We start from the raw sequence: 23617 nt of genomic DNA, 5'->3' as shown, positions 1-23617 counted from the left end.
TAACATTAAATCTCCAAATTGCCTTGCATTTATCATGTCTGCTTTAATGATTTTAAAGGGATTCCATTTATTTTTGCTTGATATAAGATCCCTTATTAATATAATAAGTGAACCTTTCCTATCTGCTCTGGGCCTCAGTCTCCACGTTTGTACAATAGGAGTAATCATTGTACCTACCTCATGGGGTGCTGTGAGGATTGAGTGAGTTAATATTTTTAAAACTCTTAGGGCAATGCCTGACATAGCAAACCCTATTTGCTATTATGATAAATGTTAGTATGACATATATATATATATATTTGTCTTTTGTCTTTTCAGGGCCACACCCACAGCATATGGAGGTTCCCAGGCTAGGGGTCAAATCAGAGCTATAGCCGCAGGTCTACACCACAGCCACAGCAATGTGGGATCCAAGGCACGTCTGCAACTTACCCCACAGCTCACGGCAACGCCGGATCCTTAACCCACTGAGCGAGGCCAGGGATTGAACCTGCATCCTCATGGATACTAGTCGGGTTTGTTACGGCTGAGCCACAATGGGAACCCCAGTCTTATCTTGTCTTATAAATTCATTACCCTCCTAAAATATAAATATAAACCCACTGATGGTGATAACTCAGGGTGTGCTCTGGGAAGTGGAGTTGAAAGTCTTGCAATTTGGAATTCCAAACCTTTATTTTCAGTAGAGTCCCTGACTCCCATTGGGCAACTCTACTTCCATATTCCTGAGAAAATGCACGAAGGGTTACTTTGGTCTTGCCGTAATTCTATTTTTAAATATGGCGGGTCACTCCTTCATGTACTCAAGTATCAAATGGCAGAGAGTAAACAAGAGTGAGGACAGAGAGTTTTGCTATTTGAAGCCACCGCAGACTTGGACATAGGCTTTCAAAGATGGAAGATGGAAAACCGTTTACTTCTGTGGCAACTTTATCAATACCAAAGCGACAAGGCACTTGATAGCAACAGAATCTTAGCCTCATACAAGGGGAACCCAACCTCCTTGTTTTAGCAAGTGCAATACTGAGACCCAGACAAGGAATGTGATTTACCCTTTGATCACACAGCAAAATAAGCTCCTTTTTAATGTCTCTGGCAGACGGTCCTTCCTTAAGTAGGCTCCAACCTGAGATATTTGGGGCATTGAAAAAATATACATTTAGAGGTATATGTTGCATGTTGATGACTATTTCAGTTACTCAAGCAGATAATAATGAGAGGTAACATTTCTCACACCTCACATCCTACACATCAGCAGATTCTGCTGGCTGTACCTTCATAAGCTATTCAGAATCTAGTGGCTTCTCGCCCATCCTGATTCTGGCCCCATCGTCGCTTTTTAATTTTTATTTATTTATTTTTTCTTTTTTGTCTTTTTAGGGCCGCACCCACAACATACGGAGGTTCCCAGGCTAGGGGTCAAATCCGAGCTGCAGCCGCCAGCCTACACCACAGCCACAGCAACGCAGGATCCGAGCAGTGTCTGAGACCTACACATAGCAACGCTGGCCCTTAACCCCCTGAGCGAGGCCAGGGATCGAACCTGCATCCTCATGGATACTAGGTGGGTTTGTTCCTGCTGAGCCACAGCAGGAACTCCCTCATCATCTCTTGACTGTACTCAGGTCAAAGCCTCCTGACCGCTTCTGCGCTTGCCCACTGGATTTGTTTCCGGGGGCATGAATCAAAGCATCACAAACTGGGGGGCTTAAAACAACAGACGCTTATTCTCTTACAGTTCCAGAGGCTAGAAGTCTGAAATCGAGGTGTCGACAGGGTTGATTGCTTCTGGAGACTCTGAGGAGCAGCATGTCTGTCCTAACTTCCAGTGGCTGCCAGCAATCTAGAGACTTCCCTGGCTTGGAGACACACCACTCCAGCCTTGGCTACTATCTCCCAGTGTTCTCCCTGCGTGTCTGTGTGTGTCACATGGCTCTCTTCCCTCTGTGTGTGTCCCTGTGCCCAGATCCCCTTCTCCTACAAGTATAGTCATTACTGGATTAGGGCCCACTTGAATCCGATATGACCTCATCCTAACTTGATTACATCAGCAAAAGCCCTATGTCTTGTCTTTTTTTTTTAAACTTTCATTAATTTTTTAAAAGTTTTATTGAAGTATAGTTGATTTACAATGTTGTAATCATTTCTGCTGTACAGCAAAGTGATTCAGTTATACATGTACACACATCCATTCTCTTTCAGATTCTTTTTTTTTTTTTTTTTTTTTGTCTTTTTTTCTAGGGCCGCTCCCGTGGCATATGGAGGTTCCCAGGCTAGGGGTCGAATCAGAGCTGCAGCCGCCAGCCTACACCAGAGCCACAGCAACGTGTGATCCGAGCCCCGTGTGCAACCTACACCACAGCTCACAGCCACGCTGGATCCTTAATCCACTGAGCAAGGCCAGGGATCGAACCCGCAACCTCATGGTTCCTAGTCGGATTCATTAACAACTGCGACATGACGGGAACTCCTCTCTTTCAGATTCTTTTCCCATATAGATTATCACAGAATATTGGGTAGAGTTCTCTGTGCTATACAGCAGGTTCCCGTTGGCCAGTCATTCCATTTCTTTCTTTCTTTCTTCCTTTCTTTCTTCCTTCCTTTCTTTCTTTCTTTCTTCCTTTCTTTCTTCCTTCCTTTCTTTCTTTCTTTCTTTCTTTCTTTCTTTCTTTCTCTCTTTCTCTCTTTCTCTCTTTCTCTCTCTCTCTCTCTCTCTCTCTCTCTCTCTCTCTCTCTCTCTCTTTCTTTTTCTTCACCTGAAGCATGTGGAATTTTCCAGGTCAGGGACTGAACCCACACCACAGCAGTGACAATGCTAGATTCTTAACAACTGGGAAACTCCAAAATCCTATTTCTAACAAAAGCACATTCATAGGTACTGAGTGGGTAAGGACTTGAGCATATCTTTTAGGGGGACACGACTCAACCCACGACACCCAGCCACCATCTATTCTCAACGCAGATTCAGAGAGAACATTATAAAACATTAAGTCAGGGAGTTCCCATCCTGGCTCAGTGGTAATGAACCTGACTAGAATCCGTGAGGACACAGGTTCCATCCTTGGCCTCACTCAGTGGGTTAAGGATCCAGCATTGCCCTGAGCTGTGGTATAGGTCACAGATGCGGCTTGGATCCTACATTACTGTGGCTGTGGCGTAGGCCAGCAGCTACAGCTCAGATTCAATCCCTAGCCTGGGAACTTCCATATTTGTAGGCTGTGGGTGCGGCCCTAAAAAGACAAAAAAAAAAAAAATTAAGTCAGACCATATTACCACTCTGCTCAAAAGCCTACAAAGGCTCTTGATTTAACTTGTATTAAAAAGCAAATTTTTAGGCTTGAGTTCAATCTCTTGCCCAGGAACTTCCACCTATTGTGGGTGTGGCGAAAACCCCAAATTCTTTTTTCTTTTGTCCTTTTTTTTTAGGTTGTTCGTTCTCCATTGGCACTTTAAAGCTATAATTCAATTGCCTCTTGGCTCCGCTGCTGCTCTTGGGAATCAGCTGTCACTTAGCTGTCTAGTGTCTCTCCTTTCTTTGCAAGTAATCCGTGCTGTTTTCTCTGCCTGCTCTACTCTGGTGTCCTTGCTCAGTTCTGAAAAGCTCTCAGCCGTTGCCTCTCTCTACTTTCCTTCTAGAATTCTGATTAAGTGTATATTTCAGACCTGAGTCTATCACTCAAAATTCCAAGTTTCTTTCTCGTTTGCTTTATTTTATCTCTTTTTTATTGGAAAATAAAGGCTTTATTATAACATCTACTAGATGTAATATGACTTGGTTTGAAATTTCTCAAACAATAGCAAAGCCTGTCTATGAACTCTTTTTTTGTACCTTCTTTCTTTTTTTATTTTTCTGTCTTTTTAGGGCCACCCCGCCCCCAGTGTACAGAATTTGCCAGGCTAGGGGTGGAATCAGAGCTGCAGCTGCCAACCTACACCACAGTCACAGCAACACAAGGTCTAAGCTGCATCTGTGACCTACGCTGCAGCTTGCAGCAATGCCGGATCCTTAACCCACTGAGCAAGGCCAGGGATCAAACCTGCATCCTCCTGGATGCTAGTCAGATTCGTTTCCACTGAGCCACGACAGGAACTCCCTGTAGCCTCTTTCATATATTCTATCTATTTGCCTCTCTAATGATTTCTGAAGAATTTCTTCTTTTTAAAAATTGAGATATTATTGACATATGACATTATATTAATTTCAGATGTGCAACAAGGTAATTAAATATTTGTATATATTGTGAAATGACCACCACGATACCTCTGGTTAACATCTGTCATTACCACACAGTTACAATTTTTTTCTTGTGGTGAAAACTGCTAAGATCTATTGCCTTATAAATAGTTTCTTCTGAAATCTCTTCCAATCCACTAATGCTCTAATTAATGATGTCTAATTTCCTGTTAATCTCTTCGATTTATTGAGTTCCTAATTTCAATCATGATTTTTCCTTTACTCTCTAAAATTCACTGATTCTCATTTGTGGTAATTCAATACCTTGTCTGATGATTAACTTTTTTGAGCCACTCACATTCTTTATAAAATTATTTATTTATTTATTTATTTATTTATTTGCCTTTTCTAGGGCTGCTCCCGCGGCATATGGAGGTTCCCAGGCTAGGGGTTGAATCGGAGCTGTAGCTGCCGGCCTACACCACAGCCACAGCAACGCCAGATCACAGATCCGAGCCGCGTCTTTGACCTACACCACAGCTCACAGCCACGCTGGATCCTTAAGCCACTGAGCAAGGCCAGGGATCAAACCTGCAACCTCATGGTTCCTAGTCGGATTCATTAACCACTGTGCCACGACAGGAACTCCATAAAATAATTTAAATAAATTCTTTGAAAGCTAGGACGAAGGTGAATTTCTTCACAAAGGATCTATGTTTGCTTTTGCTAAGTGTCTGGGAATATTGACAGGCCTGAATCATTTTTTTATTTTATTTTTTAAATTTTTTTGTCTTTTTAGCTATTTCTTGGGCCGCTCCCGCGGCATATGGAGGTTCCCAGGCTAGGGGTCTAATTGGAGCTGTAGCCACCGGCCTACGCCAGAGCCACAGCAACTCCGGATCCGAGCGTCTGCAACCTACACCACAGCTCACGGCAACGCCGGATTGTTAACCCACTGAGCAAGGGCAGGGACCGAACCTGCAACCTCATGGTTCCTAGTCAGATTCGTCAACCACTGCACCACGACGGGAACTCCCTGAATCATTTTAAATTTATGACTAGCGATAGCTTGAGTCAGCCTCGCAGCGTGATTTGGGTTGCATGATGACAGCTTTTAGGCCAATTTCTTCCTGCCTTGTCCTGCTTAGCACCACCAGGAAAATATTCCTTTATAGTCCCGAGGAAAGTAGGTAGGAAAGCAAATTAAGTTCTCCCTCACTGATGGTTTATTTCTTTTGGGCACCAATTTAATAGGAAAAGACTTCTATTAGACTGTTCACCTTTTATAACATTTTTTTTTTCTTTTTTGGCTGCCCTGCAGCATGTGGAGTTCCTGGGCCAGGGCTCAGATCCGAGTTGTAGTTGTGACCTAAACCTTAGCCGTGGCAATGTGGGATCCTTAACCCACTGCACTGGGCTGGGGATCGAACCTGTGTCCCAGCACCCCCAACACACCGCCAATCCCAATGCGCCACAGCAGGAACTCCTAGCCTGTTCATCTTTAACTGGCCCCTGGGCTTCTGTCTTCTACCCCTGTGTTTTGGGTGGCTTTCGCCAAGTTGAAACCCTCAAACACCCAGATTCCTCAACTGTTTTCTGCACAGAGCTGATGTCATCACTTCACTTCTCCGTGTTCTCACAGCCTCTAGGTTTTATCCTGATAATTGCTTACCCTGCAGATCTTCAAGGCTTTTCTGTAGATGTTTTCTCATCTATGAACCAGTACTTTTTGTTTGTTTTCGGCAGTGATGACATGCCAGAAACAAAGCCTATCCTCCCTCTTGGGCCCACTTCAGCATGGCTTCTGGACCTGCTAAAACCCCGTTTACAGAGGTCAGAAGAGATGGCTGAGCTGCCCTGCCGCTTGGACATATTTTTCATTCCCATGGAATCCAGCCTCTCCACGGTTTCTGACACACCGGATGGTATTCCTTCCCTGTTGGAACCAGGTTCCGGCTTTCACAGCACCTCACTTTCCTAGCCAACTCCTCAGTGACCACTCCTCAGGGGTCACATCTGGCTCTTCTCATTTCTGCATTTCCTCTGCCACCAGCCTGCCTGAAGCCACTGGCATCTGTCTCTGAGATGACTTCAGCAGCCTCTTCGTGACATCCTTCGCCCCCTCTTCTCTCCAACCAGTCCATTCTCCCCAGAGCCATCAGAGGGACCCTTCAAAAATGAAAATTAGATCATTTTGACTGGGTCAACCCTTCAAAGTACCACATTTCAACTTCATTATTTATTTATTTATTTATTTATTTATTTTGTCTTTTGTGGGCCGCACCTGCAGCATGTGGAGGTTCCCAGGCTAGGGGTCAAATCGGGGTGTTGCTGCCGGCCTACACCACAGCCACAGCCATGCCAGATTCCAGATTCGAGCCGCGTCTGTGACCTACACCACAGCTCACGGCCACGCTGGATCCTTAAGCCACTGAGCAAGGCCAGGGATCGAACCCGCAACCTCATGGTTCCTAGTCGGATGCGCTAACCACTAAGCCACGATGGGAACTCCCTGCATTTCAACTTTAGATAAATTCCAAACTATTTACCATTAGCCACCACCACAAACTTTGTATGATCTAACTCCTGCTGTGTACCCCCAACCGTCCCCCTATATGACGCTATAGGCAAAAGTATGTTTCTTCGGTTCCTCAAGCATGTCAAACTCTCACCTCAGATTCTTGACGCTTGCTGTTCCCTCTTCTTGGAATATCGTTTCCATGCTTTTTACATGGCTGCCTCTTATTCCAACTTCATATCTCATCCTAACTGTTACTTTTTCAGAGACTTTTCCTGACCACCTAATCCGATGGCATCCTGTTCTTTTCCTTTCAAACATGTATCATAATCTGTGGTTAAATATGTACTGTACATTTATTTATTTAGGGTCTGTCCCCCCAATTATCTTTAAAGGTCGAGAAAGTGGAAGTCCCACTTCCTACCTTCCCACTCTGGGCCCAGGATGTAGCACAGCGTTTAGCACATAGTAGTTCAAGAAGCATATGTTAAATGATTGATTTCGTTCCCTTTAAGCAGACCTATAGGAATAGTATACTTATAGTTAAAAACTGGGGCGTTTCCACTGTGGTGCAGCAAGTTAAGGGTCCAGTGTTGCCACAGCTGTGGCAAAGGTTGCAGCTGCAGCTCAGATTCAATCCCAGGAACTTCCATATACCACGTGTGCAACCAAAGAAGTTTAAAAAAATGTACTCATTGAGCACAGAATTAAAACCAAGAGGTATGAGTTAGATGGCAATCACATGCCTAGAAATCAGGCTAAAATAAGATATATCTGTGACTAGACCCATAATGCTTAAAGCCATGCAGCCTAGATTACTTCGCCTGTTTAATATTTAATGGATGAGACCAGCCCCTTCCTCAATAACTTAATACATGGCTTTTTATTATTGTTATCTACACTTTAGTCAAAGCAAATAAATATTCATCTATTAATAACTCACGTTTTTCACGTTGGCTTGGAAGTTCATTGTTGGCAATGCTGAAAACATTTTCTTCCAGGTCCAATATTATACATAGGAGCTGGGTTCTTTTAGTTCGGTTGTAATGTTTAACCCATAATTCCTTTATCCATTTAAAAATATGAATTGAGCACTAATGTGTATCAAGAACTGTTTTAGGAGTTCCTGTCGTGGCGCAGTGGTTAACGAATCCGACTAGGAACCATGAGGTTGCAGGTTTGGTCCCTGCCCTTGCTCAGTGGGTTAAGGATCCAGCGTTGCCATGAGCTATGGTGTAGGTTGCAGACACGGCTCGGATCCCGCGTTGCTGTGGCTCTGGCATAGGCCGGGGGCTACAGCTCCGATTGGACCCCTAGCCTAGGAACCTCCATGTGCCGCGGGAGCGGCCCAAAGAAATGGCAAAAAAAAAAAAAAAAAAAGACAAAAAAAAAAAGAACTGTTCTAGCACAGAGGATATAATAATAAATAAGCCAGCCAAAAAATCCTTATCCTCATGAATCTTGTATCCAAACAGCATAGAAAGAAGCAAGTGAACTATGCAGAATGGTAGGTGATGCTCTAAGCTACAGTGAAGCACAAAGCAGAGCCCAGGGATGGGGACCGGAGGGTGCGATCTTAGCCTCTTATTAGCAGAGCTTTTATCCTATAGTGCTCAACAAGGATTTAGGGTGTTCATTATTTATAAAATCTAATATTCACAAATAAAATAATAACATTCCTAAAAGGAAAGGCTTTCAACCGAGAAACTTGATAAAGATATACTTTCTTCCCCATGGCAGTAGGACAGGCAGAGAACTGCTCAGGATTTAAGTCACTGATGAGCGCTCACAGCCTGGAACAGGGTCTCCAAAAGGGCAGTGACTAGAGAGGAAAAGCGGGGGAAAGCAACGATGGAAATTCCAGGAAGAAGGAAATGAGGAGCCAAGAAGGAAAGCACACTTCTGATGAGATGAACGCCTGCAGACAGGCAGTCCCCACTATTCAATTGCCCCTTGGCTGTCTTTCCTTTCTACAGCTGTAACTATTTCTGACCACAGCCTCTTTCTTATTTGGCATGTTAGAGTTGTATCACTTTTCCCATGTTGTTCTAGTCTCCGAATAAATATTTAATTTGGGGAGCTTTTCTGATAAATGTAATTGTCAGCAACATAAGGAAATGACAGAAAAAGATCCCTTTTCATCCCCACCTGTGCTATTAACATTTATATTAAAGAAATGCAGGGAGTTCCCGTTGTGGCTCAGTGGTTAAGGAATCCGACTAGGAACCACGAGGTTGTGGGTTTGATTCCCGGCCTTGCTCGGTGGGTTAAGGATCCGGAGTTGCCCTGAGCTGTGGTGTAGGTCGCAGTCACAGCTCAGATCTGGCGTTGCTGTGGCTGTGGCGTGGGCCAGAGGCTACAGCTCCAATTCGACCCCTAGCCTAGGAACCTCCATATGCCATGGGAGTGGCCCTAAAAAGACAAAAAGACAAATAGACAAAAAAAAGAAAAAGAAAAAAAGAAATGCAGGTAACCAGTACACTACTTTAGTGCCCTCTTATATTTTATCTTAATAAGTAGGATAAAAACAGGACCCGTGGAGTTCCCTATTGGCCTAGCGGTTAAGGATCCAGCATTATCAAAGTGTGGCATGGGTTTGATTCCTCGCCTGGGAACTTCCTCATGCCTTGGGCATGCTGAAAGAAAGACAGACAGACAGACAGACAGACAGATGAACTCAGCCAGTCCATAAGAAATTTCTTCTTATGAGAAGTTTTTATTCCTCCTGATGGGAAAGGGCCTCTTTATTTTGAAGCATTTGTAAGATTTCACCCCCTCCCCCCAAAAAAGCAAGGGTTTTTAGTCATCGAGTGCTAACAATAGTTTTGTAATTGAAGTGTTCATTATGCTGTCATTTAAATAAAATAACTTATCAGGCTCAGGCTATGACTATCAGAGGGAATATTTGAAGGAATTGTCCAAATTTAGCATGATTTATTTTATTCAAACTTGCAAAGAAGAAAGCCTCACGTTCAGAGACTATTGCCATCTTACTATTAAGTCCTCCAGTTTATGCACATGGACGTCTTTTCATTTATTTGGGTCTTTCATTTCTTTCAATAATACTTGGTAGTTTCCAGTCTTGCTCTTCTCTCAAGTTAAATTTATTCATAAGTGTTTTATTCTTTTTAATGCTATTGTAAATAGGATTATTTTCATAACTTCATATCTGGAGAGTTCTTCACTACTGTAGAGAAATATAGGTGATTTGTATATTACTCTTCTATCCTGCTACTTTGCTGTACTGGTTTATTAGGTCTAAGAGGTTGTGTGTGTGTGTGTCTGTGTGAATTATTTAGGATTTTCTACATATAAGATAAATTCATAATTTTTTGTGTGTCTTTTGTCTTTTTAGGGCTGCACCCACAGCATGTGGAGGTTCCCAGGGTAGGGGTCTGATCGGAGCTGTAACCACCAGCCACAGCCACAGCAACACCAGATCCGAGCCGCATCTGCAACCTAGACCACAGCTCACGGCAAGGCCAGATCCTTGCTCAGAACACTGAGCAAGGCCAGGGAGAGATTCCATGTCCTTATGGATATTAGTTGGGTTCATTAACCACTGAGCCACGATAGGAACTCTGATAAATTCATCATTTAAAAATTCGCCCCAGGAGTTCCCGTCGTGGCGCAGTGGTTAACAAATCCGACTAGGAACCATGAGGTTGCGGGTTCGGTCCCTGCCCTTGCTCAGTGGGTTAAGGATCCGGCGTTGCCGTGAGCTGTGGTGTAGGCTGCAGATGCGGTTCGGATCCCGTGTTGCTGTGGCTCTGGCATAGGCCAGTAGCTACAGCTCCGATTCAACCCCTAGCCTGGGAACCTCCATATGCCGCGGGAGCGGCCCAAAGAAATAGCAAAAAGACAAAATAAATAAATAAATAAAAATTCGCCCCAAAGAACTCTCCAGACTCAGCTAGTTTTACTGGAGAATTTTATCAAACATTTAAAGATTTAGCTCCAGTTTTGCACAATCCCATCCAGAGAAGAGAAGGGGCACGAACACTTCCCGATTCATTTTGTGAAACTCGTGTTACCTCTGCTACCATGCCAGTGGCAGGGGAAGGAGTATTTCATTGCTGCCAGAGGTGGCAGGGCCAAGCTCTCTATGTGGTTTCTATTGACACCTCACTGGGAGAGGGAGAACAGGGGAAGATTATTATGGGTCAGCAGAGCAGAAGTCCTGGGCCCTGACTTGGCTTTCGCTGATCCCACCCTAGTGGGGGTTGCAGCACACTTGTTACTGTCCGCTGAGTGTGGAATTCTAAGCCAGTATCTCGGCATTTGCTGCTGGAGCTGGGGATGGGACCACTGATTTTTTTTGTGGTGTTTGGCTGGAGGAGAGCAGTTACTGCAAAATGTTTTCTTTCTTACCAGGCTGCCCCATTCCTGGCCCTTTGGCTAAAGAGTGAAGATTTTTGCTGGGACTTTTTTGGGTCTGTTCCTATTGGCATTTCTGGGTTGCCAACTTCTTCATCTCTATGTCTGGGAAAAATAAGGCAACACCATGTTGTTCCTTGGGGCCCAAGGTCCCTAAACAGCACAGTTCTTCTGTTTCAATCCCACTTTCAGAGTCTTCTTCTGTTTGTTTTATATATAGTGTACAGGATTTTTTTAGTTGTACTTGGAAGGAGGAATAGGAAAAAATAGGTCTACACAATATTCTTGGAAGAATAAGTCTTCTTGATAAGCTGTTTTTTAAACAAAGAAACATAGCGCTTCAATTCTCGATGTTTTATTTTTCATTTTTATTTTTTTGCGTTTTAGGGCCTCACCCAAGGCATATGGAGGTTCCCAGGCTAGAGGTCAAATCAGAGCTGCAGCTGCCGGCCTACACCCACAAGCCACAGCAACTCAGGGTCTGAGCTGTGTCTGCAACCTACACCGCAGCTCACAGCAACGCCAGATCCTTAACCCACTGAGTGAGGCCAAGGGTGGAACTCACATCCTTGTGGATACTAGTTGGGTTCATTATCGCTCAGCCATGATGGGAAGCCTAAATATTTTTTGTGCCTCATATCAGAGCTTCAAATTACATGAAGCAAGTCTGACTGCCAGGGGACGAGATAGCAGAGTAGAAGGACTTGAGCTCACCTCCTCTCATGAGCCCACCCAAATCACAACTGACTGCTGAAAAGCCATTGATAAGAAAAGACTGGAACTACCAAAAAAGATATTCTACATCCAATGATATAAAGAGGAAACCGCAACAAGATGGTAGGAGGGAGCACACCTGTGATAGAATCAAATCCCACAAACCTGGGTGGGTGATCCACAGCTTGGTAAAAAATTAGATCTTAGGAGCTCTGCCACAGGAGTGAGAACCCTGAGTCTCATGTTAGGCTCCGCAGCCAAGGGGTCCGGCATCAGGAGGAGGAGCCCCTGAGCATTTGGCTTTGAAGTCCAGCTGAGCTTGAGTGCGGGAGCTCCATAGGACTGGGGGGAAAAAAGAGACTCCGCTCTTGGAGGGAGCACCCAATATCTCATGTGCACTGGGACCCAGAGCAAAGCAGTGACTCCATAGCAGCCTGGGCCAGACCTACCTGCTAGTCTTGGAGGGTCTTCTGGGGAGGCGGGGAGTGGCTGTGGCTCTCTCTGGGTGTCATAAAAGCTGGTGGCGGACATATCAGGGAGTGCTGCTCTACAGAAGCTCTGGCTGGAAGCAGACGTCTTTCTTGGGTCCGTCGTACCAAGACCCGGCGCACCCCCCAATGTTCATTGCAGCACTATTTGCAATAGCTAAGACATGGAAGCAACCTAAATGTCCATCAACAGAGGAATGGACAAAGATGCGGTGCACATATTCAGTGAAATGTTACTCAGCAATAAAAAAGAATGAAATAATGTCTTTTGTAGCAAGGTGGATGGACCTCGAGGTTATCATATTGAGTGAAGTAAGTCAAACAGAAAAAGATAAATATCATATGAGATTACTAATATGTAGAATCTAAAAAGAAAAAAAGATACAGAGTTCTTGCTATGGCACAGCTGGTTAAGGATCTGGTGTTGTCTCTGTGGCAGTACAGGTTCAGTCCCCACCCCAGTGCAGTGGGTTAAGGATCCAGCATTGCCGCAGCTGTCCCATAGGTCGAAGCTACAGCTTGGATTCAATCCCTGGCCCAGGAACTTCCATATGCCATGGGTGCAGCCAAAACTAAAACAAACAAACAACAACAAGGACAAAGTTACATGAAGCAAAAACTTATATAATTGCAAAGAGAAACAGATAAATGCACAATGATAGCAGGAGACTTGAACATCCCTCCCTCAATAATTGATAGGACAAGTAGACAGAAAATCATTACAATATAGAAGACCTGAACAACGTGATTGGCTAATTTGACCTAATTGATATTTACATAACATTCCACCACTAGCAGCAGAATATGTATTGTTTTTAATTAAACACATTGACCAAGATAAACCATATTCTGGGCCATAAAATAAGTCTCAATAAATTTAAAAGGATTCAGGAGTTCCCGTTGTGGCGCAGTGGTTAACGAATCTGACTAGGAACCATGAGGTTGCAGGTTTGATCCCTGGCCTTGCTCAGTGGGTTAACGATCTGGCGTTGCGTGAGCTGTGGTGTAGGTTGAAGATGTGGCTCAGATCCTGTGTGGCTGTGGCTGTGGTGTAGGCTGGCAGCAACAACTCCGATTGGACCCCTAGACTGGGAACCTCCATATGCCTCGGGAGCGGCCCAAGAAATGGCAAAAAGACAAAAAAATAAAATAAAATAAAATAAAAATAAAAGGATTCAAACAAAGCATGTTCTCTGATCACAGGGAATTAAATTAGAAATCAATAACAGAAGGACATCTGGGATATCCTCAAATATTTGGAAAGTAAATGACACTTCTAAATGACATGTGGGTCAAAAAGGAGCTCAAAAGAATCTTAAAAGTATTTTGAACTGAATTAAAGTGAAAACACAATATGTAAAATTTTATTATAGGCAGCTAAAGCAGTGCTTAGAGAAAAAATTAAAGCACTAAATACTTAGGTTAGAAAAGAGGCCGGTTCTAAGTTTTCAAATCAATGACTTCAACTTCTGCTTTAAAAATCTTAGAGAAAGAACCAATGAAAATCAAAGTAAAATTCAGTAAAACAGAAAAATAGAAAAATGAGAGTTCCCTTTGCGGCTCAGCCAAAACGAACCCAACTAATATCCATGAGGACGCAAGTTTGATCCCTGGCCTCGCTCACTGGGTTTAAGGATCCAGCCTTACCGTGAGCTGTGGTGTAGGTCGCAGACACCGCTCGGATCCTGTGCTATTGTAGCTGTGGTGTAGGCCGGCAGCTGCAGCTCTGATTCGACCCCTAGCCTGGGAACTTCCATGTGCCATGAGTGTGGCCCTAAAAAGACAACAACAAAAACAAGAAAAAAAGAAAGAAAAACATAAAAACAACAGAGGAAAATTAATGAAATTTATTCATCTTTTTGTGAAGACAAATAATAACAGATTGATCAGGAAAAGAGAGAGAAGACACAAATTATGAATATGGAATGAGATGACGTCACTGCAAATATTTACATCATCTTATAAATATTAAAAAGACAGAAAGGGAATGTTATCAACAATCTTGCATCTATAAATTCAATGACTTAGGAGTTCCCATCATGGCGCAGTGATTAACGAATCCGACTAGGAACCGTGAGGTTGCGGGTTCGGTCCCTGCCCTTGCTCAGTGGGTTAATGATCCGGCGTTGCCGTGAGCTGTGGTGTAGGTTGCAGATGCGGCTCGGATCCCATGTTGCTTTGGCCCTGGCGTAGGCCGGTGGCTACAGCTCCGATTGGACCCCTAGCCTGGGAACCTCCATATGCCGCAGGAGCGGCCCAAGAAATAGCAAAAAGACAAAAAAAAAATTCAGTGACTTAGATGAAATGGACACATTCTTTGAAACTACTAAAACTCACTCAAAAAGAAATATACAACTTGAGTAAGTCTCTATTAAAGAAGTTGAATTTACGAAAAAGCTTTCCCTAAAGAAACTCCAATCCCAGATGACATTATTCATGCATTCTACTCAGCATCTAGGAAAGAAATATTAATTCTACATAAACTCTTTTTAGAGAATGAAGACGTTGGACTGGGTCACTTTGTTGTACAGCAGAAATGAAGAAGTTGGGATACCACTTAATTCATTCAATGAAGCCAGTGTTAATCTGATACCAAAACTATACAAAGGAATCGTAAGAAATGAAAGCTACAGACCACAATCCCTCATGAACTTAGAAACACAAATTCTTTTCCTTTTTTCTGCCCCACGGCGTATGGAGTTCCCAGGCCAGGGATCAGATCCACACCACAGTTGTGAGTTATGCCACAGCTGTAGCAACTCGAAATCCTTTTTTTTTTTTTTTTTTTTTTTGTCTTTTTAGGGTCATACCTGCAGCATATGGAGGTTCCCAGGCTAGGGGTCAAAGAAGAGCTGTGGCCGCCGGCCTACACGACAACCACAGCAACTCCGAGACTCATATGCAACCTACACCACAGCTCATGGCACCACTGGATCCTTAACCCACTGAGCAGGGCCAGGGATCGAATCTGTGCCATTGTGGATACTAGTCAGGTTAGTTACCGCTGAGCCACGATGGGAACTCCAACACCAGATCCTTTTAATCCATTATGCTGGGCTGAGGATTGAACCTGTGACCTGGCTCTACAGAGGTCCCATTACACCACAGCAGGAACTCCAAAAAACTCTTAATAAAATATTAACAAGTCAAATTAAACTATAGACGGAGTTCCCATCATGGCGCAGTGGAAACAAATCCGACTAGGAACCATGAGGTTGCGGGTTCGATCCCTGGCCTCGCTCAGTGGGTGAAGGATCCAGCGTTACCGTGAGCTGTGGTGTAGGTCACAGACGTGGCTCGGATCCCGTGTTGCTGTGGCTGTGGTGTAGACCAGCAGCTGTAGCTCCAATTAGACTCCTACCCTGGGAACCTCCATGTGCCACGGGTGCGGCCCTTAAAAAAAGGACAAAAGACAAATTAAACTATAGAAAGGATAATTCACCAAGTGGGAATTTTCCTGGGAATGAAAGGTTGTGTTAATATTTATAAATCAACCAATGCAATTCAGTATATTAAACCAAAAAAATTTTTAAAGTATGATCATCACGATATACATAGAACAAGTATTTGACAAAAATCAACATTCATTTCTGGTAAAAATTCTCAGCAAACCAGGAACAGAAGGAAACTTCCTCCACCTGATAAAGGGCATCTACTAAAACCTATATCTGATATCATTCAGTGATGAAAGGTTGAATGCTTTCCCACTAAGACTGGGAGCAAAGTAAGGATGTCTGTCCTCTCCATTCATATTCAGTATTTTACTGGAGTTTCTAAGCGGTGCAACAAGGCGAGAAAAAGAAATAAAAATTTTCCAGATTGAAAAGAAAGAAGCAAAACTGTTTTTATTCTCCAAGACATGATCATCTTTGTACAAAGTCCTGTGGAAGTTACAAAAAATTATTGCAACTAATAAGTATGTTTAGCAAGGTTGTAGGATACAAGGTCCATGTAAAAAATCAATTTTATTTCTATATATTAGCAACAAACAATGGGAAATGGAAATAAACAATATCTTTCATAATAGGATGAAAATATAAAAAATACTTAGGGATAAATCTGGCAAAAGATGTGAAAGACCTATGCACTGGAAACTATCAAAATTGTTGGCCGAAATCATGGAATTCTTTTTTTTTTTTTTTTTTTTTTTTGTCTTTTTGCTATTTCTTTGGGCCGCTCCCTTGGCATATGGAGGTTCCCAGGCTAGGGGTTGAATCGGAGCTGTAGCCGCCAGCCTGAGCCAGAGCCACAGCAACGCGGGATCCGAGCCGCGTCTGCAACCTACACCACAGCTCATGGCAACGCCAGATCCTTAACCCACTGAGCAAGGGCAGGGACCGAACCCGCAACCTCATGGTTCCTAGTCGGATTTGTTAACCACTGCGTCACGACGGGAACTCCCGAAATCATGGAGTTCTTATAAGAATCCTACGATGGAGTTCTCCCGTGCTGCAGTGGGTTAAGGATCTGGCATTCTCACTGTGGTGTGGGTTCAATCCCTGGCCTGGGGGCTTCCACATACCTCAGGCACAGCCAAACAATTAAAAAAATTTTTTTTAATTGTTGACAGAAATCAAAGAAGAACTAAATAGATGGAGAGATACACTGTGTTCATGAACTGAAAGACTTAAAACTCTTGAGCTAGCAATTATCCCCAAAATTGATCTATAGGGCTCAATACAATCCCAGAAGGTTTTTTTGGTAAAAATCAATAAGCTGCTTCTAAAATACATATATTTTAGAATATGTTTGTGTGTGTATCCGATTTTTGACAAAGTGCACCTCTGCAACTCAGTGGAGAAAGAATTGTATTTTCAACAAGTGGTATTGGAATATTTTAATATCCACATGCAAAGACATTACTTTTTATCCATATCTCATATCAAATACATTCACTCCAAATGTGTCACAGACCTAGTCTAAACTATAGTTTTAAAACTATAATTGGGTCTTTGGGGTTAGTAGATGCAAACTAGCACATTCAGAATGGATAAGCAATGAGGTCCCACTGTATAGCACAGGGAACTCAACCCAGTTTCTTGGGATAGAACATGATGGAAGATAATACAAGGAAGGGAATGTATATATGTATGTATGACTGGGTCACTTTGCTGTACAACAGAAATTGGCACAACATTGTAAACCAACTGTAGTCTAATACATTTTTAAAAAAAAAACTATATAACTTACAAAAGAAAACCTTGGAGAAAATCTTTTTTGACCATAAATGAGGCAAAGATTTTTTTACATATAACGCTAAAAGTATATCCATGAAAGAGCAAATTTATAAATTGGGCTTCATCAAAATCTAAAACTTCTGGAGTTCCCTAGTGGCTCAATAGGTTAAGGATCCGGCATTGTCACTGCTGTGGCGTGGGTCACTGCGGTGGCTTGGGTTCCATCGCTGGCCGAGGAACTTCTGCATGCCACAGGTGTGGCCAAAAATAAATCAATAAATCAATAAATCTAAAACTTCTGCTCTTCGTGGGACCCAGTTTAAGAAACATAAAGGCAAGGCACTGACTGGGAGAAAATAATTGCTAATCTTGTATCTGATAAAAGATGTATACGGGATATATAGACCTCCCACGACTCGATAATAAAAAGAGAAGTAACCAAATTATGGGGGGGGAAAGGCCAAAAATTTGAATAGACACTACCAAAGAAGATATACAGATGGCAAATAAGCACATGACACTCAGATGCTCAATGTCATTAGTCATTCACGAAATGCAAATTACAACCACAAGGAGCTACCACTGCACACCTATTAGAATGACTAAAATTAGAGCAATTATACAAAATGTTGGTGAGGATGTGGAAGACCTGGAAGTGCTATACCCTGCTGGTGGGAATGCAAAAATGGCACAAGCACTTTGGACAACAATCTGATCATTTCTTTTTTACTTTATTCTTGTTTTTACTGAAGGACCGTTGACAAACCCCACTATACAAGTTTCGGGTGTGCGTATGATGATTCCATACTTGTGTATGTTGTGAAATGATCACCCCAACTAGTCTAGTTAACATCTGTCACCGCACATGGAGACTTTTTTTCTTGGGAGGAGAAATTATGGAAATTTCTTAAAAAGCTTAATACACACCTACTGTATAATCCAGCTTTCTTTGTAATAGCCAAAAACGGAAAGCAACTCAAATGTCATTCATAGCTGAGTGGATAAAAAAAATTAGTTTAGTCACACAATGTGACACTATTCAGCAGTAAAAAGGAATGTACTCTTGTTACATACAACAACATGGATAATTTCAAAATAAGTATCCTGAATGAAAAAAGTCAGCCAAGGAGTTCCCGTCGTGGCTCAGTGGTGAATGAATCCGACTAGGAACCATGAGGTTGTGGGTTCGATCTCTGGCCTCGCTCAGTGGGTTAAGGATCCAGCGTTGCCATGAGTTGTGGTGTAGGTGGCAGACGCAGCTCGGATCCCACGTTGCTGTGGCTGTGGCGTAGGCCGGTGGCTACAGCTCCGATTCGACCCCTAGCCTGGGAACCTCCATATGCCGCAGGTGCGGCCCTAGAAAAGACAAAAAAAAAAAAAATTAAGAAAGAAAAGAAAAGAAAAAAGTCAGCCAAAATGAATATACTCTACATGATTCCATTTATATAAAAGTTCTGGAAAATGCAAGCTCATCTACAGTGACATAATGCAGGCCAGAGCTTTTCAAGGGATGGGGTAGAAGAGGGAGGGACTACAAAGGGGCACCAGAAAATGCTGGGGGGTGACGGCTGTGTTCATTATTCTTGATAGTGATGGTTTCACGGGTATACACAGATGGCAACAGTTATCAAATGATACACTTGTAATATATACAGCTTGTTTTATGTCCATTATATCTCAATAAAGCTGTTTAGTAAGTATTTTACAAACTTGGAACGAGGAGATGAATATGTTCTGTTCCAGAGACCTAATGAACTGCACAGTGATTAGAGTCAACGACACTGTGTTATTTATTTATTTCCAAGTTGCTAACTAACGAGCTCTTAAATGGTATCACCACGGAATTCCCATTGTGGCTCAGAGGCAACGAATCTGACTAGCATCCAGGAGGATGCAGGTTTGATCCCTGGCCTTGCTCAGTGGGTTAAGGATCCGGCATTGCTGCAAGCTGTGGCAATAGATCTAGCGTTGCTGTGGCTGTGGCACAGGCCAGCAGCTCTAGCTCTGATTCGACCCCTAGCCCAGGAACGTCCATATGCCGAGGGAGGAGCCATAAAAAAAAAGAAAAGAAAAAGAAATAAAGAATCTGGCATTGCCACAACAGTGTTGTAGGTTGCAGCTGCAGCTCAGATTCGCTACCTGCCCTGGCAACTCCCATATGCCACGCGTGCAGCCATCAATCAATCAATCAGTCAATTAAATAAACACCAAAAAGAGGAATAAGGATGTTGAGCATTCTGGAGAGAATTAAGGGAGATGGTAGGATAAGACAGTATTAAAATCTCTAGTCAGAGACGTGTGTGAATTTAAAAAATAAGACATTTTGTTGCATTGCCATGATTTGTTGGCAGTTACAATGCCTAATTTATTTTTAAATTTCAAATAATGCTAAGGGAGGGCAGGGCATTTTAAAAATGTATCATGTTATCAAAAGAAAGGTTTTTTTAAAGTTACAAAATTATCGTATCTTACTTTCAAAGAACATTTTCGGCGTCTCCTTTTCTATTGTTTTAGATACACATAGGTTTTAAAAAAGTCAAACAGTAGAGTAAGATAAAAAAGGAAAAGTCTTCCTCTGTCCTTGTCCCACCATAATCTTGCCCCTGGGGCATTACCATCCCTCATGGTTTCTTTTGATGTCGTCCACAATTTGTCTACAATATACAAGCAGAGAAAGAAAGGTTTTTGTTTATTTTTGTTTTGTGGGATCGCAGGAAACGAGCCAATGGCACCCAATACAAATTGATCTCCATTATTATTATTATTTTCTTTTTATTTTATTTTTTTTTTATTTTCCCACTGTACAGCAAGGGGGTCAGGTTATCCTTACTCTTTTTAGGGCCACACCTGCGGCATATGGAGGTTCCCAGGCTAGGGGTTGAATCGGAGCTGCAGCTGCCGGCCTCCACCACAGCCACAGCAACGCCAGATCTGAGCCGCGTCTGCGACCTACCCCACAGCTCAGAGCAACGCTGGATCCTTAACCCACTGGGCGAGGCCAGGGATTGAACCCGAATCCTCATGGACATTATGTCAGGTTCTTAACCCACTGAGGTTTCCCGTTCCACAACGGGAACTCCCTCCCTTATTATATTTAATAGCGGCATGCTATTCCATTGCCCAATGTAGCTTACCTTGTCACTCGTTCATGGATATTTAAACTCTAGCTGTTTGCTCTTTCAGCACTGTCATGAACTTTTCTTAGGCCATGTTTGCTGTACTCGTGCGCATATATTAGTAGGAGAAAGTCACAAAACTTGGACTGCAGGGTGGTACAGAGTGATTAAGTGCATGAAAGCTGGCCCCAAAGGGGTTGCCAAGATTTGTATTCTCTTATTGTCTCCCCAGCACCCCTGCCAACATGGGGAGGTGAATAATGCTGTTTTAATGTGCATTCTTGAACTGTGAGTGAGGTTGAGTGTTTTCTTATGTTTTCCTGGATATTTGCATTTCCTTCAAGAAGCACTTTGCTAGAGAGTTGAAAATGAATGCACGTATACGCTTTAGGGGAACACAGCTATTATGGTAAATGAAACATACTTCTATACTACTTGCACTTAAAAACATCAAATTTTTCTATTGCTAATATAAGTGTTAAACGTGTAAAGACAAGAACAATAGAAATACAGTTTTCTGGCACTTAAAAAATAGACCAATGATCTGTAGTGTGCCATGGGCAGTAAAACATATGGTGGGAATTAAGATTTTCAGAGGGATAGAAAGGATGGCTTGTTTCTTTCACTGGCTTAAAGGTTATGACCTACCGCGCACCACGTGACCCGTCAGGACCTAGTGACCCACCAATTATCCTGTGGAAAATGGAACTCACTAACTCTTCCCCACTTTTGCCCAAACCCACAGCTCCTGCTGTGCTCCCCATCTCTGTTAAAGGCATCACATCTCCCCCGTGGGCTGAGCTAGAAATCTAGGGAGCTGAAACACGGTCCCAGGTCTAGAAGGGCAGTAAGACATGCGGTGGTCAGGGAAAGGGATTTCGTTCTTTCACCTTTGGCAGCGTTTCCTTTATCCGTCAGCTCCATGCCCCCAAAACAACAATGCGAGAGTTCCCTGGTGGTGCAGTGGGTTAAGGGTCCGGTGTTGTCATTGCAGCAGCTCAGGTCACTACAGTGACCCTTGGCCTGGGAACTTCCATGTGCTGTGGGGGAAGCCAAAAACAAACAAACAAACAAAAAACCCCCAAACCCCCCAAACAAAAAGCCACCAACGCCCTCTTACCAGTGATCTCGGGCTTCCCGCATTGTCTCCGTAAGGTTTCTGCCTTACGTGTTTAACTGTATACCTGGAGGAATAGGTGTGCCGGACACTCACCTTCCACCAGGCAGGAAGAATGGAGTTGCCCATGTGGAACATGTTAATTGAAAAATAGTCTAATCTTTTTTCCTTTATAACCAGAAAGGATGCTAATGATTTCTTCTCTTCTTACAGGCCAGTATTGTTATTTTAAACTTTGGTTTGGGAGGAAAGTTAGATGGAATGCTCTCAGAAGGATTTTGGAGGGGAGGTCATCGGAAGGCAAAGGCAGAATGTCTACGCGATGATGGGACGTGAAATAAAAATGTGCAGACACCACCTCCTGCCCCAGTTATAGGTTATCAGTATCTCCTCCACACAAAGCAGATTTCTGGCCCCTGTCTTCCACCACCTTCTGTTGGTGGGCACGCAAAGGCTACGAATTCCCTTTCATATGTCTATGATCTTCAGCAAAACATAATTAAGAACACAAATGGCCTGCTTCTAAAAATAATATTATGCACTTCAAAACACAATATTATGAAGTTTGGATTATCTGCTGTTTCGGATTATCTCTGCCACTGCCCTAAAGGGTCGAATTTCCTCCGCAGCTTCTAGCCCTTGAAAACATGTGTTTAGTTATAAACATAGGTCCCTCTGGGGAATCTCCAAATGGGAATGTTTCTCTCGTTTGTGAGTGAGAAATGCATGCATTTCCTTCGACACAAAGGAGCGCAGTAATGCTTGCCAATTTGCAGATAATTTCAAAATGTGTTCTAACCCTCAAACATTTTACCAGTCAGCAAATTTTGTTCTGGCATCTATCTGGCAATGAGCATGAGTCAATGCAAGAAGTTTAGTTCTTAACTCCTATAACTGGGCCACATTTCAAAGTGTTAAAAAAAAATGTAAAGTATTCTTTAAATTAGAAACGTTGTCAGAAGTAGTCACTCGCTCTCACCCCATTCTCCTGTAACACCCAGACTCTTATGTGCGGGCCACCGCTGTTAGCAATTTCTTAAGAATACACATAGAGGAAGTTCCCTTGTGGCCTCGTGGGTTAAGGGTCTGGTGTTGTGCAGCTGTAGTGGAGGCTGCAACTGCACCATGGGTTTGATTCCTGGGCCCGGGAATTTCTACATGCCTTAGACATGGCCAAAAAAAAAAAAAAAAAAGTATTCCTTTAGAAATAACCCACACAAATACACATACATATGTGTATATTTATCCCCTCCTTCTCACATAAATGGAAACATATTATTCATATTGTCCTACCTTATTTTTCACTTGCTCTGAGAGATTGCTCCATAGCAGAAGACCTATCTGTGGCTCCATCTATCTTTGTTTTTGTTTACTTATTAAAAAAATGGTTTTTTTGGCTGTGCGCATGGCACATGGAAGATCCCGGACCAAGGATCAAACCCATGCCACAGCGGTGACCCAAGCCACAGCAGTGACAACTCGGCATCCTTAGCCCTCTGAGTCACCAGGGAACGCCTACCTTTATTTTCAACAATATTGCAGTATTCCACTGTGTGACTCTCCATTAATTGATTTAACCAGCCCTTGTTCCAGGTTGTTTATAGGTTTCTTTCCCAGTACAAGCAATACTGCTATAAAACATTACACCTTGCTCTTTCGAAAAAGCGAAGTCAAAGATCTACAAAAGTAGAGAAATAGCACAATGAACTCCCATAGACTGAACACCCAACCTTAACAACCATCACCTAACTCATGGGCGAAATTGTTTCATCTATACTCTTCCACTTTCCCCACCAAATTATTGTGAGGCAGATTCCTTCCATAAATAGTTCATTATGTACCTATAGAGATAAGGACTCTAAAAAAATAAATAAATAATAATTATTATTTAAAAATTATTTTAAAATTATTATTAAAAAATAAATTATTATTATTA

This window comes from Sus scrofa, chromosome X (assembly GCF_000003025.6).
Source record: "Sus scrofa isolate TJ Tabasco breed Duroc chromosome X, Sscrofa11.1, whole genome shotgun sequence".
Taxonomy (NCBI): Eukaryota; Metazoa; Chordata; class Mammalia; order Artiodactyla; family Suidae; genus Sus; species Sus scrofa.
This window is presented reverse-complemented; position numbering follows the sequence as displayed.